Source organism: Zootoca vivipara, chromosome 15 (genome assembly GCF_965207765.1).
Source record: "Zootoca vivipara chromosome 15, rZooViv2.hap1.1, whole genome shotgun sequence".
Lineage (NCBI taxonomy): Eukaryota > Metazoa > Chordata > Lepidosauria > Squamata > Lacertidae > Zootoca > Zootoca vivipara.
Genome location: NC_142598.1, coordinates 21,198,008 through 21,215,324, shown reverse-complemented (window position 1 = coordinate 21,215,324; position 17,317 = coordinate 21,198,008).

Sequence of the window (17,317 nt, the reverse complement as noted above, 5' to 3'; positions counted from 1 at the left end):
TCCCTCTATTGTCCGTGTGTCCTTGAATGGGTATAGGGTGGTAGTAGGGCAAGGTTCAGGTGGGTTGGGGTCATACAGGGTTCATACAGAAAATATACCTGGAAAACATACCTAATACAGGGATTTCTAATTAAAAGGTAGCAGTCCTGACATATACAGTTCTAAGATATAAAACAGCAATTCTAATAGAGAGATACTAGCAATTCTAATACAGAGGCAGCGGATAAAGATTTCATGGTAAGAGAACATATAATAGGCTGTATTATTAACTTGAGTAGAAAAGTGTCACTTTGGATTTGGGCGGTTTCCCCCCTTCCTTCTTCTGGAAACATTGTTTTGTTCTGGGCGGAGGGGAGGTGGAGAGGGGAAATGTGTGAGTTTATGCTAACTGTTGTGCATATGCAGATCCTTAAGCCTTCCTTCAGGCAGGGTCGTGTCCTAGCGGGAGGGGTGGGGAGACAGGGAAGATGGCATTGAACAGGATTCTGGGTATTGCAGCTGTCAAATTCTGTCACCCCTCTCTGTTCATTAATAATGGTGTCCTGCAACCCCCCCCCCCCAATATGATTTTATAATAAAGCTATTCCAGTATGCTACAACAGCAGCTAGGAGTTTACTAGCCCCAAAATGGAAGGAGGACAAGATGCCAAAGAAAGAAGAACGGCAAGCAAAACTGGTGGACTATGCCGAAATGGTGAAGCGTACAGGAAAACTCAGAGACAAGGACAATAAAGACTTTTTAAAAGACTGGGAACTGTTTGTGATGTACTTACAGAAATATTGTAAATAAGTGGACTCACTAGCAGGGTTTGAGTAAACACAATTAAGGGGGAAAGTGTTAGGATCTCATACACACGAGAATAACCCTGGTAGAGACACATGCCCGACTGGCATGTTCTCTCCCTCCTGGTTGATCTTTAGAGAGCTTCAAAAACTTTCTTCTGCCTGAACATCACAGCGACTGATGCCAAGAAACATCAGCACACTTACGGATCCCTGGTTAATAGCTGCTCACAAAGCTCCTATGCTCTGGAACCTGGTTTTGGATACCTAGAATTTTGTAAGTCAAGCAACTGTATCCTATGACCCCTTAGAGTGCTGAATTCAAGCACCCACAATTGGGTTGCAACATGATCCAAAGTGGCTTGAAACAGGAGCACTAACACCATGAAAACAAAGGGTAAATATTAAGAAATGGCTCCCCAAATGCATGTTTGAGTTAAAAATGGGTCCTATATCTGCAAAGGTTGAAGAGGCATTTCCATGAGTTACCTAATTATTAGATAATATAAGATGCTGTATAAATTACTATTCAAATTATCTGATTAACTACTTGCATTAACTGCAAGAATGTATGTGACAGTGGATTTAAACCTCTGGGCCTAACTTTGCACTCAGCCATTTTGCTGTGTGCTATATGCAACCACATATTTGAAATGAGAAACTGAGGATACCCAAAATGGTTCATAGAGGACTATGAACTGTCTAGTTTGTGATGGTGACAAGCAATAATCACTGTTTTGAGTAGCATCTTTATTTCATTGCTTTTAAAAAATAATCATTTTTTATTGATTTTTTTTGGTGATGGGAAACAAAATGAAACACAGACCGCAAACCAGTAACAAATTACAAAACAATGGTACTGTACAGGTAAAGCATGGAATACGGAGCGAATTGAAACACAGAGCTAGGTAACAGGTGTGTGGGAGAAATACTAACCAAGGAACAAGCTGGGGGGCATAATTATGATAGAATAATTGAATTGAATAGAAGAATATGATAGGATAATTGATCAAATAAACCAACTCCGCTTGGCTCCAGAAGCTGCATGTGAACTAGTATTCTGCTGCAGGTGAGGGAGATGTAATACCGGTACAATGTTAGGCATGTTAAGTCTGGAATTGTGGTTCCCCGGTGACCTTCGATGGCCTGAGACTTGCTTTTAAAAGTGTGGCATATTTTATGGAGAACTGCTGAAGCCGATTCACAACCTGCACAGGGAACCCCAGATCTGCCACAGAGGCTGGGGAGAGCATCATTAACAAACTACAGAGGCATCTGTCCTCGTGGTGCGCACACAATTAATTTGCCCCATCCTCACTGTTTTCGGATTTCTCAAAAGCTGTTGCACATTCTGTTTCCTAAAAGTGAGTGTGGGATTAGTATTCACACCACAAACAGGGGTCCGCCTTTCAAGCCACCTTCAACTTTCATCTCTGCCAAGCAGTTCTGGCTTCCTGGTGACTGTTACCTGTGTGATGATAACTCTCGATTTGTCACAATCACATCGTGCCATTGTGGGTGTACTTTATATCTATAGAAAAGTGTGAAGATCTTATTTTTTCACATTATAATATTTACTCTGAATCATTCTTGTGGCCTTTTCTTCAACTGTTACAAATATTTCCATTCTTGGCATCCCTCCGCCCCCCCGCCCCCCGTTTTCCTTTTATATTGCTCAGGAAGTCAGAGTTGCCATCTGGCTAATTTGAAAGCGATTGTTTTTTTTATGGCCTTACCAGTTGTTGGCTTGCAGGCTGTTTTGGATGCTCAGGTTTGTTTATTTTCCTAGATTGTTTTTCTTCTCTCTGCGGGTGCCCAGAGAAATCCTAAAAGTGCTTGAATGTTAAGGTCAGGAGGACAGACAGTTGAAGGGGACCACACACCATCTTTTCTCTCTAACCCTTTCTTTTCCTTTTGAAAACCCAGCTACAAACAGACAATAATAAAACATTGTGATAGGTAAATCCCTGCAAATCAGTCTCACTGGTGCCAACACATGACCATTTATTTCTGTGTTGCCTTAACATCTCTGTCCTGTCTTCTAGCTCTAATGCCTTCCCCCAAATGAACAGATATAATTGCAAAACCCAGACAATCCTTAATGAACATACACAGCAGCCGGTCACACAATTATTTATTATTACGTTTAAGGCTCCAATACTTTGGCCACCTCATGAGAAGAGAAGACTCCCTGGAAAAGACCCTGATGTTGGGAAAGATTGAGGGCACTAGGAGAAGGGGACGACAGAGGACGAGATGGTTGGACAGTGTTCTCGAAGCTACGAACATGAGTTTGACCAAACTGCAGGAGGCAGTGGAAGACAGGAGTGCCTGGCGTGCTATGTTCCATGGGGTCACGAAGAGTCAGACACGACTAAACAACAACAACAACAACAACAACAACCTTCTTTTACTCCTCAAAAATCATCCAGTGATGCAGAAGTCCCCAAATTGACAGGAAAGTCCCCAGGTTAACTATCCAAGTGGGCTTTCACCTGAAGGAATTCCACAGCAGAAAAAGTATTGGCCCTTGCAGTCACCCGTCTTTCTTAGGGAGCACAGAGTCTCCCCAGCATATCACAGACCTAGTAGTTAATAAGGTAGAAAACCTGTGTTTGGACTGTGCTTTTTCAACTGCAGTTGGGTGTACCCTCCCTCATGAGGAAAAAACAATAATCTTATGCACAGAAAACAATAGTGTCAGGGAGATGGCTAGCAAGAATCATTTCAGCTGATACTGAGTTTTCTATGTGGCGAACCATCCAGTCACATAAGCTACAAGCAATCTGAAGTGGCTACGTCCACTACAGCCCAGCCATTTTATTGATGGATAGATTGATTGATATGCTGCCCATCTGACTGGGTTCCCCCAACCACTCTAGGTGACTTCCAAAAAATTAAAACACAGTAAGACATCAAACATTAAAAAAACTTCCTTATACAGTGGTACCTCAGGTTACAGACACTTCAGGTTACAGAAATAAAACCTCAGTTTAAGAATTTTGCTTCAGGATGAGAACAGAAATCGCACGGCGGCAGCAGGAGGCCCCATTAGCTGGTACCTCAGGTTAAGAACAGATTCAGGTTAAGAACGGACCTCCAGAACGAATTAAGTTCTTAACCCGAGGTACCACTGCAAAGGGTTGCCTTCAGATGTCTTCTAAAAGTCAGATACAGTAGTACCTCGGTTTACAAACACAATTGGTTCCAGAAGTCTGTACTTAACCTGAAGCGTACTTAACCTGAAGTGAACTTTCCCATTGAAAGTAATGGAAAGTGGATTAATCCATTCCAGACAGTCCGTGGAGGACTTAAACTGAAGCCTACTTAACCTGAAGCGAACTTTCCCATTGAAAGTAATGGAAAGTGGATTAGTCTGTTCCAGATGGGTCCGCGGAGTACTCAACCTGAAGCGTACTTAACCCGAGTACGAGTGTAATTGGTTCCGGAAGTCCGTACTTAACCTGAAGCGTACTTAACCTGAAGCGAACTTTCCCATTGAAAGTAATGGAAAGTGGATTAATCTGTTCCAGACGGTCTGTGGAGTACTTAAACTGAAAATACTCAAACCGAGGCGTACTTAAACCGAGGTATGACTGTAGTTGTTATTTCCTTTACATCTGATGGGAAGATGTTCCACAGGGTGGGCACAACTACTGAGAATTCCCTCTGTCTGGTGCTCTGTGGTCACTTAGTCCACAACAATGGACTTAGTCCAGATATAGGTTTACCACTAAGAAAGTAGGGCTTAGGGTACAAAGGGACTCTTATCTCAGGCATTCCGCATAGCTGCCAAGTATCCCGTATCCGCTGGGAAAACCCCTTTTTTCTTACCATTTCCCGGCGGCCTCCCGTTTAGGTTAAAATCCCGGTATTGTCCCTTAAATCGGCTTCGGCCCGGCGGCCATTTTTCTGGTGCCGCTTTGCCCTTCTATGGGCACCAGAAAATGGCGGCGCCGGTGCCGGAAGTCGCTTCCGCGCATGACCGGAAGTTGCGTGACGCGACTTCCAGTTGCGCTTTGCCCTTCTATGGGCATCAGAAAATGGCGGCGCCGGTGCTGGAAGTCGCTTTTACGTGTTTCCGGTCATGCGCGGAAGCGACTTCCGGCGCTGGCGCTGCCATTTTCTGGTGCCCATAGAAGGGCGAAGCGCCACCGGAAGTTGCGTGACGCAACTTCCGGCCATGCACGCGCTGCCGATCCCGGATCTTTATGTCCGGAACTTGGCAGGTATGGGCATTCCGAGACTTGGTCTGGGAAACAGGCATTGGCTGAGCTTCTTGTTCCGCTTGGGCTGCCAATCAAAGTAGGGAAGTACCAGGCATTTCCTATGTGCTGTAGCTGTCCATGCCCGGCCTACGTAGTCTGGGAAGTCAGGTGATGCTGAAGGACCAATTCTCACGGACGTTCTTTCCTCTGATCAGCCAGTTGCTGAGGGAGGTCACCTCGTGCTTTAGCCTGTGTCTTTATCTGCACCTTCCAAGGGACCTTCCTACATTTAGCCTGAAGTGTAATGCATTCCTCCAGTTATTCTGGACCAGGAAGTAAACGATCAACACTAGGATTTTGAACAGGGCCCCTGGATACCAAATGGGAGTCTCTGCCTTGTGATCAAAACATCACCTGCCACCTGGGTGCCTGGTCTTTGAAGGCCACCCTATAAGAGCACTGTGTGATGGATATCACTGCTTGGGAGCAGGCTGAAGAACTAGACTACCTAGCCATGGATGCTTTCGCTGAGATTCCAAAATGGCAAAAAAGACAATCACGGGAATGTATAATCAGAGCAAAAACAAAAACAAAACTATGCCGTGATAAATCCCCGAAACGAGATATTGATAAAGTGAATAATACTAAAACTCAACTCATGATTACTCAAAGAAACATAATAGGTTTAAACTTCCCAAAAGAAACTTTGATATAGAAAAGACATGAATTTCTCAAAGTAACCTCTAAATAAAGTAAACCTTGACGAGGTGCCGGCTAAGTGACTCGTTTCACTGGAAAATCTCTGTTTCCTCAGAAGAAAAATGTTTAGGGGCTGAGGTTTCCTTATAATCAAAAACTAATCAGAAGCTGTTTTGTTTTTGTTTTCACTGAGATTCCTGCATTGCAGGGGGTTGGACTAGATGACCCATGGCATCCCTTCCAACTCTACCATTCTGTGATTCTATGATCTTAGACGGAGGACCGGCCTTGGGGCCAAGCCTGTAGTCTCTGTACTTCTGTTGCAATGTATGCTTATCATTGGATCTGAACAGCTTTTATTCCTCATGCTGTGAGAAGCCATAAAAATGAAGGACTGAAGTGAATGATGGCGGTCCATCCATCAGCTTTAGAGATGCAAAGAGGCATTTCCGTGAGTAACCCAATTATCAGTTTAGATCATATAAGCTGCTATATATAATTAGCAGCCACAGTCTTGGGCATCGACTGCAGATGGCCCGCAATTGTTGCCTGAGCTCATTGACAATCAAATTATTTGCACTTCCAGATTTCTGTTGAGGAAAGGTTCAAGCCAAGGTACAAATGACGGCGGAAGCGCTTTTCGTTCGGGCCTTCATCGCTTCTGATATATTAGACAAAGAAGCAGAAGCGAGGCATTTTATAAACTCAATGTGCTGCTCTGGCTTCCATCATTTTCAGTGGTTAATATCTCCTTGGAGAGCAGGGCTTTTCCAGTCAAGACACTGAAACTTCAGAATACACTTCCTTAGGAGATCAGTCTGGTTTCCTCCAGATGTTGTTTGACTACAAGGACCATCGTCCCTGATCATTGGCTGTGCCCCTGGAGTAGATGATTGGGGGGGACGGGGACGACAACCTGCTGTGCCTGAGACGCAGATCCACACCATACATTTGAAGTACTTCCTGTACACATACCTTCCCCAAGAGTCCTGGGAGCTGTAGTCCTCCCCTCACAGAGATACAAACTACAGCTCCCGGGATTCTTTGAGGGAAATCAGGTGTGCGTTGGATGTGCTTTAAATACCGTATTTACACGAATCTAATGTGCCATTGAATTTTATGTGCACCTCTATTTTCAAAACCTTGAAACCAAAAAAGTATTTCCTATGTCAGCTGTGTTTTTCAAGCTTGCAATCGCATCTAATGCACCATAAAATATAATGTACATCCCAATTTTCATGATGTAATTTGCCCATAAAAGGTGCATATTACATTCGAGTGAATACAGTATGTGGCATCGATCTGATCACAACAGTGTCGTAGCTAGTCAGAGGAGACAATATTCTGAGATAATAGTCTGAGCTGGCATGAGGCGGTTTCTTATGACCCCTGGCAACCTGCCTCTCATTGAGGAGTCCCCAGTGTGTGAGCATGCATGCTTATGTGATGTGTCTCTGGTGCAGAGTGTGCACACACACACAGAGAGAGGTCCTTGCATTGCAAGCCCTCCCTCCATATCTTTCCTACCTGTCATAATTCCATTACAGATGAAAAAATACGTTTTAAAGAGGCTTTAACGGCAACGCTCCAAAACACGACCAACCATTCCAAGTCTTATTGACAAAGTGATGTAGAGTTTCTGTACAAATAATCTGCATGGAAAAGGCAAAAACCAATTTAGGAGCGACTTGTGAGCATGATTTAAATTTAACGTGACTTGTGAAGAAATTGTAAAACAGAAGGGCTGCAATTTATCCCCCACAACACCCCCGCCCTCTTTTTAATTCTCTTCCTTGCATAATTTCCCTTTTTGCTTTCCCAGACAGACTTCATTAGCATCTCCCTCAATTACTATCGTGTACCCTGCAGAGACGCTATTAACATACATCCCCGTCTTGCTTGGGGACTTGAGTTTTATTTAACAGTTGCTTCGCTAGTCAGAGGAGAATTTCGCTAGGCTGCTCAATGTCTTAAAGGGGTTTGCTGGTGGTTGTGATAATGCGAGTCTCAAATAATTCAGGCAGATGAAATCTGGAGGGCATAGTCATGGCAACAACTACTACTTCCTGTGTGCAGAGGCCAGGGAGCAGGCCTTAGGGAGCAAGACAACAGAGGTTGCCAACCAAACTGTAATGTGCGAGGAGGATCTAACGCAGTTTAGGAGTTGACAGCCCCTTCACAAACTCAGTCATCTTTCAACAGCGGCATTAGAAGCACAGGCAATGAGGCTGAGATAGGACAGAGGCTGGTCTTAGGCCATCAAGTGAGTTCAAGGTTAAAGCGAGATTCGAATGGATGGAGACTTTCCCCCCAGCATACTTGGCAATGCTACAGCAGTTCTCTTGGTGCGCAGATATTAATTCAGATCACATTTCAAAATGTATGCTGAGGGCAAAAGGAACACGTCTATCAATTCTAGAGTGGCTCTGGAATTTACAACCAGCCTCTAATTTGACTGGAGCCGAAGCTGTAAAATTGGAGCTGCACTTGCAGTGCTCAGAAATAAATTATACTGAAATTGAGGGGGGGGGGGGCAGGTTGGTGTCCAAGTAAATGCATTCAGGCTGAGCTGCCAGTCAGCCGAGATCCAAGCCCTTGACTGTGAATCAGGTTGACAGTTACAAACGGCGTACATTTCTCTGCCTTAATTCAAGGGATCTATTGACATTTCATCATACAAATCTTTGCCAGCCTTGACAATTCATTTCCCCCGGAATTCCTTCCTTGATTGCTTCCCTGGCGGCAGCAATATAACACGCAGCTCTTTGGATTAGCTGCGAAGGAAATGCATTGCCCTTAAGAGTAGCTTTCCGTCCCTTAAAGGGGGTTCCTTCAGGGCAAATAAAAACCCCTCTTCCTGCTTTTAAAAGTTTGGGCAAAGCCAGGAAGACTATTTACGGACATAAGCTCAGGGTACCATACCCTCCAACATTTCTCTGATGAAAATAGGGATGTCCCATTTCATAATGATAATTTTACTATTTATACCCCCCACATCTTAATTGGTTGCCCCAGCCACTCTGGGCAGCTTCCAACGTATATAAAAAACATGCGTAATAAAAAATGAAACTTTTTTTTTAAAAAAAACCCCTCCCTGTACAGGATTGCCTTCAGACAGCTCAGGGGTCGATTAACTCCAAACCCTCCAACATTTCTCCAATGAAAAAGGGACATCCTAAGGAAAAGCAGGACATTCCGGGATCAAATTGGAAACCGGGATGACTTCTCTAAATCAGGGATGTCCCTGGAAAATAGGGACACTTGGAGGGTCTGTGGTAGTTAAAACCCCTTCCATTGATGGAAGCTGCTGCCCTCAGATCTATAGCTGGACCTTTTTTGTGGCACTTCAGCACTTTTGCAGACAAAGTAAAAAAAAAGGCATTTCCTTTGCACAAATTACCGCCTGAACTCCAAAGCGACTGCTAACCTTCTGCTTCCTTTGCTGCTCAGGGTTTTTACAGCCTTTTGAGCAGGATGACCTTTTGCAAGCCTTTTCCTCAGCCTTTGGTATCCAAAGGGAATCCTGTTGGTGGAGCAGGGGGGGGGCGTGCAGCTGTAGAGAGTGCGTGTTTCCCAATGGTCCCACTCTAGGAGCCTTTTTGCGCCTGAGGCAGGAGGAGGTGGTCGAATTATGGACTCCTCCACCTTCAGACTTCTGGCTGGGCAGCAGGATGTGTGTATCACCCCCATTCCTCCAGAGAACTCCTTACATGTCACAGAGGGGCACGCCAGGAAGAAGCCCCTGCAAAAGTAACAAGAAAGAAAGAAGCAGGGATTTTTTTGTTTTGTTTTTTTCATAACCCAGTCTGCTTCATGTTTACCTGAGAATGATAACTGATTACATTATTTGGGCAGTCTGGCGATTCCTTTGTAATGGTAAATACTCAGTTCCTGAGTCCAGGTCACAGGCTCGCCCTGTTAGGGTTGCCAGACTCAATAGAGGACAGGACTTCTGTGCCTTTAATTGCCCTGCTCTCTTTTGAGTCTGGAAACTTTAAAGAGAAACCAGCAGACCCTTTGGCTTGGAGATTAAACAAAGGGTCTGCTGGTTTCTCTTTAAGGTTTCCAGACTCAAAAGAGAGCAGGGCAATTAAAGGCACAGAAGTCTTGTCCTCTATTGACTCTGGCAACCCTACGCCCTGTTCATATCTTAAATGTGCCCTTAAGACAGGATTTGTGAAAGAGACAATGGGGAGATTTCCCATTTCCTTCGACCTTGCAGAGAAATATTTGAGGTCATTTTGGGAGAGAGAAAATGGTTCCGGGACTTTTCTGTGGGTTTCAGACCTGTGGTTTACATATTTGTATGTGTTTGCCTGTTGGTACATTTATGAACATCTATTTTAAATATATAGAAGACTTTAAAATTCTTATAACAATGTGCCTATGGATTTTGAATGAAGAGGTGCAAAGTGACAAGTTCACAAATATGTGAGCTTGTTTCCAGTCTCGGCCTAGTTGAGGGAAATATATTCCTTCTATCACATACTCTATCAAAGTTATCTGCTGCCAAAATTACCGGTAGATTAGTTCTGCTTCCGATCCTTTCGGAGAAATTTGCTGTGTTCTGCTGGAGTCACAGAAATGTTTCTCAGGAATGCTGAGCGCTGCATAAAAATCCAGCGGCTCCTGTGTACTGCATGCGAACAAAACAAGCACTACCAGTCAGTGACATCCCAATAGCTCAGTCAGTATAGCATGAGCCTCTCAATCTCAGGGCCATGGGTTCAAGCCCCATGTTGGGCAAAATATCCCTGCATTGCAGGGGGTTGGACTAGATGATCCTCAAGGTCCCTTCCAGCTCTACAATTCTATGATGCAGCGTGCCCTGACATGAAAGATACACACGCAGTTTTGCATACAATGGCATACTGTATTGTGTGATCAGTAGTACAGTATTCATACTATGGAACCCCTGAATCATCTTGCGGCAAGCAAATGCATCAGTATATTTCAAAGTTCCAGTGCAGCACAAGAGTTTTAGTGGAAAAGTAATTTAAAACATGTGAATGAAGACAAGAGGATGTCTAGTTTTAGACACATTCATGGAGGCAAGACCTATCCATTATTGTTTTCCAATAATTAAATGGAGCCCCCAAGTTCAGAGGCAGTATATCTGTGAGTCCTGGATACATTCTGGCAGTAATGGAATAATCTTATCAAGGATTTGAATTATAACATATTAGGGTTTCCACGGGCAAAAATATACAGTTGAACTTTTAATAGAAGCTTTATATAGGGTTGCCATATTTCAAAAAGTAAAAACCAGGACACCCCGAAAGTTGTTGAGCTCTGACTTGCCAAAGATCCAGGACAAAGCGCCGCCTATCGAAAATCCCCCCCCTGGAGGTCAATTCCGCCTTTGAAATCCTGGTAATGTCCGGGAAAATCTGGACATATGGCAGCCCTACTTTATAAAAAGTTATGGTGGGCATATATGTAAAACAAGAAGGAGGGGGGGGAGTAATTTCAGAATTGTGCTGTTCTTTTATTTCTTGCATTATATTTTTATTGTGCAGACAAAGGACCATATTCCAGAGTGGCTAAAAAGACAATACAAAGGCCTTTACAAATTTAAAAACACACACAAATCATGTGAGTGAAAGTATAGACTGGAGGAAGATCCAATATGACAGTGCCAGAATAATGTAGTGAGGCTGATTTCCCCTGGCTAAGATTCTTGCTCAGACAGAAACTGTGCAATTCCTTAGGGTGGGATATTTCATTAAAATAATAACAATAAAGAAATGGTGCAATTCCTTGGTGGCTCTGTCAGCTGGCAGATGCCATCGTGCCCTTTCCCTTGTTTCCACATTCCCCGGGCATGTGGACATTTGGAGCAGAGTTCTGACAGGGAGTGAGAAGCAAGCTTGATCTGTCTTGCCCAACCTAGCCTGCAATCCAAACCCCTCTTACCTGGGAGTAAGCCCCATTGAATTCAGTAGGATTTGCTGCTGAGTAGATACAGTTAGCCTTGCAGCCTTGGCAACGAAGCCTTCTTCAATAACCAAGTTTATATTAACCTAGGGGTGGGGAACCTCAGGTCAGGGAGCTCAATGCGTCCCTCGAGGCCTTTCTGTCTGGCCCTTAGAACTGTCCTCAGGCCACACCAATCATTGTCCCTGCTTTGCATCCAGAGTTTTTGCCTGGCTAGAGTGTGTTGCTGAACTTTGTTCATGCCTCCTGCTTGCCTGGATGAAAGTGGTGTGTGTGTGTGTGTGTGTGTGTGTGTGTGTGTGTGTGTGTGTGTGTGTACAAACTATCCCAGCATCCAAAGTTAAGATCTGCATTGGTTTCTCTGCTTTCTTTTACCTCTTGCTTCCCACAACAGGCACGGCCCCATCTCTTTCCTCCTCTGCGGGTTCACTGTCTGCAAGGCCTGAAAGGGTCAAGTCCAGGCAAGAGCTGCTGGTCCAACTTCACCGGAGTCAAGTTTGGGATGAGAAAAATGCAAGTGTTTGCATGAATATATAATATTGATGGAGGCAGGGTGCTTTTGGGTGTCATCAAACTGCCCTGGGATAAACAGCAGGCAGCAGGACAATTTTGCAAGGTCCATATTCACCAAGCACATGGCAAGATGATGGCAGAGGTGATCAGGTTCGCATTGTAAGAAGACAATAAAAGAGCGGTGAACTTTGCTATCAGCTCCTTCATTGTACTTGTGATGTCTGTTTTGGGGAAATGCATCAGGAATATCTTTTCTCCTCCCTACTCCTGCGGCAAAACTAAATCTACTCATGTTTGTTTTTGTTTAGTCGTTTAGTTGTGTCCGACTCTTCGTGACCCCATGGACCAGAGCACACCAGGCACTCCTGTCTTCCACTGCCTCCCACAGTTTGGTCCAACTCATGTCCGTAGCTTCGAGAACACTGTCCAACCATCTCATTCTCTGTCGTCCCCTTCTCCTAGTGCTCTCAATCTTTCCCAACATCAGGGTCTTTTCCAGGGAGTCCTCTCTTCTCATGAGGTGGCCAAAATATTGGAGCCTCAGCTTCAGGATCTGTCCTTCCAGTGAGCACTCAGGGCTGATTTCCTTCAGAATGGATAGGTTTGATCTTCTTGCAGTCCATGGGGCTCTCAAGGGTCTCCTCCAGCACCATAATTCAAAAGCATCAATTCTTCGACGATCAGCCTTCTTTATGGTCCAGCTCTCATAGGACCTAGTCATAGGACCTGCCAAAGTGAAGGTAGGAGTGTATACCTAGAGATCAGCGCTCACTCCCCACCCACTCCTGCCTCACATTTGCAGCTTGAGCCGGTCTCATTCCACACTTCCAGAGAATGATCATCGGACAATCTGGTCTTTCTCCACATGCCCCACACGCTTCTCATGACCCACATACCTCCACCTTTTCACAAATGTATCTTTAAAGGAATTCTGTAGGTTTCTGCAGCCATGTCCTTTGTTGCCTTGTATCTGAAAACAACAATATTGGGATCATCCTTTTAAAAAAATTGAAATGAAATTGAAAAGTGATATGAGGCGGGGCAGAGCTAGTGGTGAGATGTGAGAACTTAGCTGGTCAGTATGGCTCAGAGACAGCTTCTGCTGCAGACAAGCGGAACCAGTTTTCCCAGAGCTCAAGTCTGAACAGAATTAGGTATGTCTGTTGAAAGTGGGGCAATGCAATTCCAGAATGCAGTGGCTCCCTTGTTTATTTATTATTAAAATTTGGTTAATGCCAGAGTGATGTGGCTTCTAGGATCTGGCAAAAAAGCTCCTCATTCTACCACTAGCATCTCCCATACCCTCCACCATTCATCTGATGAAAATAAGGACCACCTTCTTCTTCTTCTTCTTCTTCTTCTTCTTCTTCTTCTTCTTCTTCTTCTTCTTCTTCTTCTTCTTCTTCTTCTTCTTCTTCTTCTTCTTTATATCCCGCCCACTCTGGGCAGCTTCCAACATATAGAAAAACATAATAAAACATAAATATTCCAACATATAGAAAAACATAATAAAACATTTAAAAACTTCAGCCTTCAGATGTGTCTTGGGTATTGGATAACTCCAAACCCTCCAACATTTCTCTGATGACAATAGAGACGTCCTAAGGAAAAGCGGGACATTCCGGGATCAAATCAGAAACCGGGACGTCTTCTGTAAATCTGAGACTTGTCCCTGGAAAATAGGAACTGTTGGAGGGTCTAATCTTCTCCCATCCGCGCTGGGTGCTGCTGCAGTAGCTATCACAACTACAGAGGGTTTTTTTTATATCAAATGCTGGCCAAAGGCAGAGACAGGATAGATTAGGTTGTATTGGCCCACTCAAGAACAGAAGCGGGCAGAATCTGGGCAGATCACGGCTGAGGATCATGAATCGGGTAGCTCCAAAAGCAAACTCAGTGAAAAAAGATATTTTCCTGGTTGGCTCTCAAGACTGTGGGCTTTTCCACATTGTTGGATTTTGTGCTGCATGGGACAAAGAAGACCCTTTCCTGAAATGGATTGTGGAAAGTAACACAGACATTCAAGAGCTGGATTTTAAACATGCTGTTCTATTCCAAGCTGTTTCTAGCTGTCCTTGAAGACTTCTATAGCTCTCTGATTTCGGTGGGGGAATTAAACACACATTTTGTAACTTTCCCTGGTTGAAACCAAGGGGTGGTATTCAATTAAGTTTTGCTCGGAGCAGACACACAAAAGTTAATGAATATGACTAAGAGTTCTTTATTTCAATACAGTAGGTCCACTCTGTGTGGAATTTAGGCTGTGTACCCACAATACCTTTGGAGCACATTCATTCTTTCAATGAATTCTGGGCAATGTAGTTTACCCTTCACGGAGTTACAATTCCCAGCAATCCTTAACAAACTTCAGTACCCATAATTCTTTGAGGGTAGTATGTACACAGCATTAGTTGAATACTACTCTTCAGGACTTAAAAGTGCTCATATCCAGTAAGATGCATGCATCTCTCTCTCTCTCTCTCTCTCTCTCTCTCTCTCTCTCTCTCTCTCTCTCTCTCTCTCTCTCTCTCCTTTCCCCTCCTCCCCCACAACAGACACCCTGTGAGGTGGGGGGGGGCTGAGAGACTTCAGAGAAGTGTGACTAGCCCAAGGTCACCCAGCAGCTGCATGTGGAGGAGCGGAGACACGAACCCGGTTCCCCAGATTACAAGTCTACCGCTCTTAACCACTACACCACACTGGCTTTATTATCAAATGCCTTGATTATCAAACGCCTTGATACTCAAAAACTTGGAACCCAAACATTGCAAACCCGGAAGTAAATGTTCTGGTTTGTGAACTTTTTTCAGAAGTTGAACGTGCTCCATTTTGAGTGTTATGCTTCTGATTTGAGTGCTACGCTGCGGTCTGTCTGTTTTTGCTATTTATTTTGCATTTTTGTGGCTTTCTTGTTTTGTTTTTGTGACTGTGTGGAACCCAGTTTAGCTATTTAATGATTGATTGCATGACTGCAGTACATTGTTTATTGCTTTTGTTTTATGGATCAATGGTCTCGTTAAGATAGTAAAATTCATGTTAAATTGGTGTTTTAGGGGTTGTTTTTAAAAGTCTGGAACGGATTAATCCATTTTGTATTACTTTCTATGGGGAAGCGCGCCTTGGTTTTGGAACGCTTTGGTTTTGGAATGGACTTCTGGAATGGATCAAGTTTGAGAACCAAGGTACCACTGTATATAGAAGCTATCGTGACACATATTAAATCTATATACCTTTATATGCATTCGCTTCAAACTGGAAGTTCAACAGGTTCCTCTTCATTATAGATTTGTGAGCGATGTAGCTCTCCCTTCTCATAAGCACCTTTCTTTACTTTCCCTGAGAGGCTGATGAGAACTTGGTGCACACTATAATTACTAGGTGCGGAAAGGAACCTCCCCGCTTTGTGAAATCTCAGTACGAATCCCCGAGGTAATTACTATTTATGGTGTAAGAGAGAGTAACACATCACTTTGGCAAACCATGTGACTTCCTAAAACGTAACTGCTATGAATCGACCTGAACTTTCCCATCGCCTCAACAGAGTCAAAGTCGCTCCCTCGGGGAAAAAGAACGCAAGCTAGCTTATGACAGAAGTTGCAGAACAGGTGCTGAAAACATTCTCACGCACTCTGAGGTTAATAAGACAAGGCCTCAGCATGAGAGCAGGCTTTCTTCAAAGCGATAGCTGACATTTCTGTAAGGTTTGTTTGTTTATGTGTTTGTGTGTTCTGCACTCCAAACGAAGACCTACATATTGTGGGTTTAGGTCAGGAATAGCAAGGAGGACGATAAAAAAATGCACAGACACCCAGCAATTTCAGGTTTCACTTAAATCTAACCTGGCAATTAAATGTTAAGTAATGTAATATTATCTATACTGCCTGATAAGCATAGATTCTCTGCTCCTCAGAAATCCTGCTTCATTTCCGTGAAAATATTTACTACATTATGTCTTCATCCGCACATGCCTAATTCTGTTTTTTCAGTGTTTCAGGCTTTGAGCCAAAGGCAAAGAGTTATTTAGCTCTTGATGTTTGGCTTACACGCACCCAGCCAGGCAGCTCCCCAAATAAGTACCTGGAAGTAGTCTTTTCCTGGCTTCCTCACTATAGTCTCTAGCCAGACACCTGAGAAATATCTCTGTTTGTAGCAGCTGAAGAAGCAAGGGTTGTGAAGCTCAACACTTTAAGTATTTTTAAGGACCAGTGATTTCACGGGGAGACATCTAAGTATTTGGGTCGTGTCCCTATTTGGCCTCTATCCACCATCACTTTCTACAAAAAGATGTGCCAGTTCAGAAGCCTGCCAGGAAGCCATGCCCTTTCAAGATCTCAAAATCCTTTGGAAGGTCAGTTCACATGGACTTTCGTGTGCTCATGTGATTCAGTCTCCTCATTCATGAGCGAAGAGCCACCTAGGACCGAGTGTGCCTTTAAAGTGAAATTAAGGTATTAAAAATGTATCGGGCAACATGACATCTTAATTAAATAATGCAATAGGAAGATCATCTTATCCAGGGAGCTTTTGGTGAGAAGCCAGGAGTGCAGATTATTCAGTCCCGTGTTCAAATTTTTTCAAGTCTCTCTTCTGACAAACTCTGAAAGCTCAGAAACCTCTGGGGTGTTTTGTTTTGTTTTGTTTTTAATGATTACTGTGTCTCAGCTTAGGTCCAAATTAAAGATGACAGGAAATGTGTGTATTTTGTGTATATATTTTTCTTGGTTAAATAGCAGCAAATCAGGACAACTGAGTGGGGGAAAAATATGGTGGTGAGCAACTCTTTCCCAGAGTGTGGTGGTCCTGGTGAAAACCCGTCTCCTCCAGGAGTGAGCTGCCATTGGTCCCAATAAAGGTAAAGGTTCTCCTGACAGTTAAGTCCAGACTCTGGGGCTGTGGCGCTCATCTCACTTTACTGGTCGAGGGAGCCGGCATTGGTCCACAAACAGTTTTTCCAGGTCATGTGGTCAGCATGACTAAGCCACTTCTGGCGAAGCAGAGCAGCGCACGCAAATGCCGCTTACCTTCCTGCCGGAGCGGTACCTATTTATCTGCTTGCACTTTGACGTGCACCACCCACATCCCTTATTGGTCCCAATACTGGCAAGAAATTGGGACGCAATCTACTAAATTTGGCTGGATGTGGACTAAGGCAAAATTCGGCATCATGAGGCATCAAT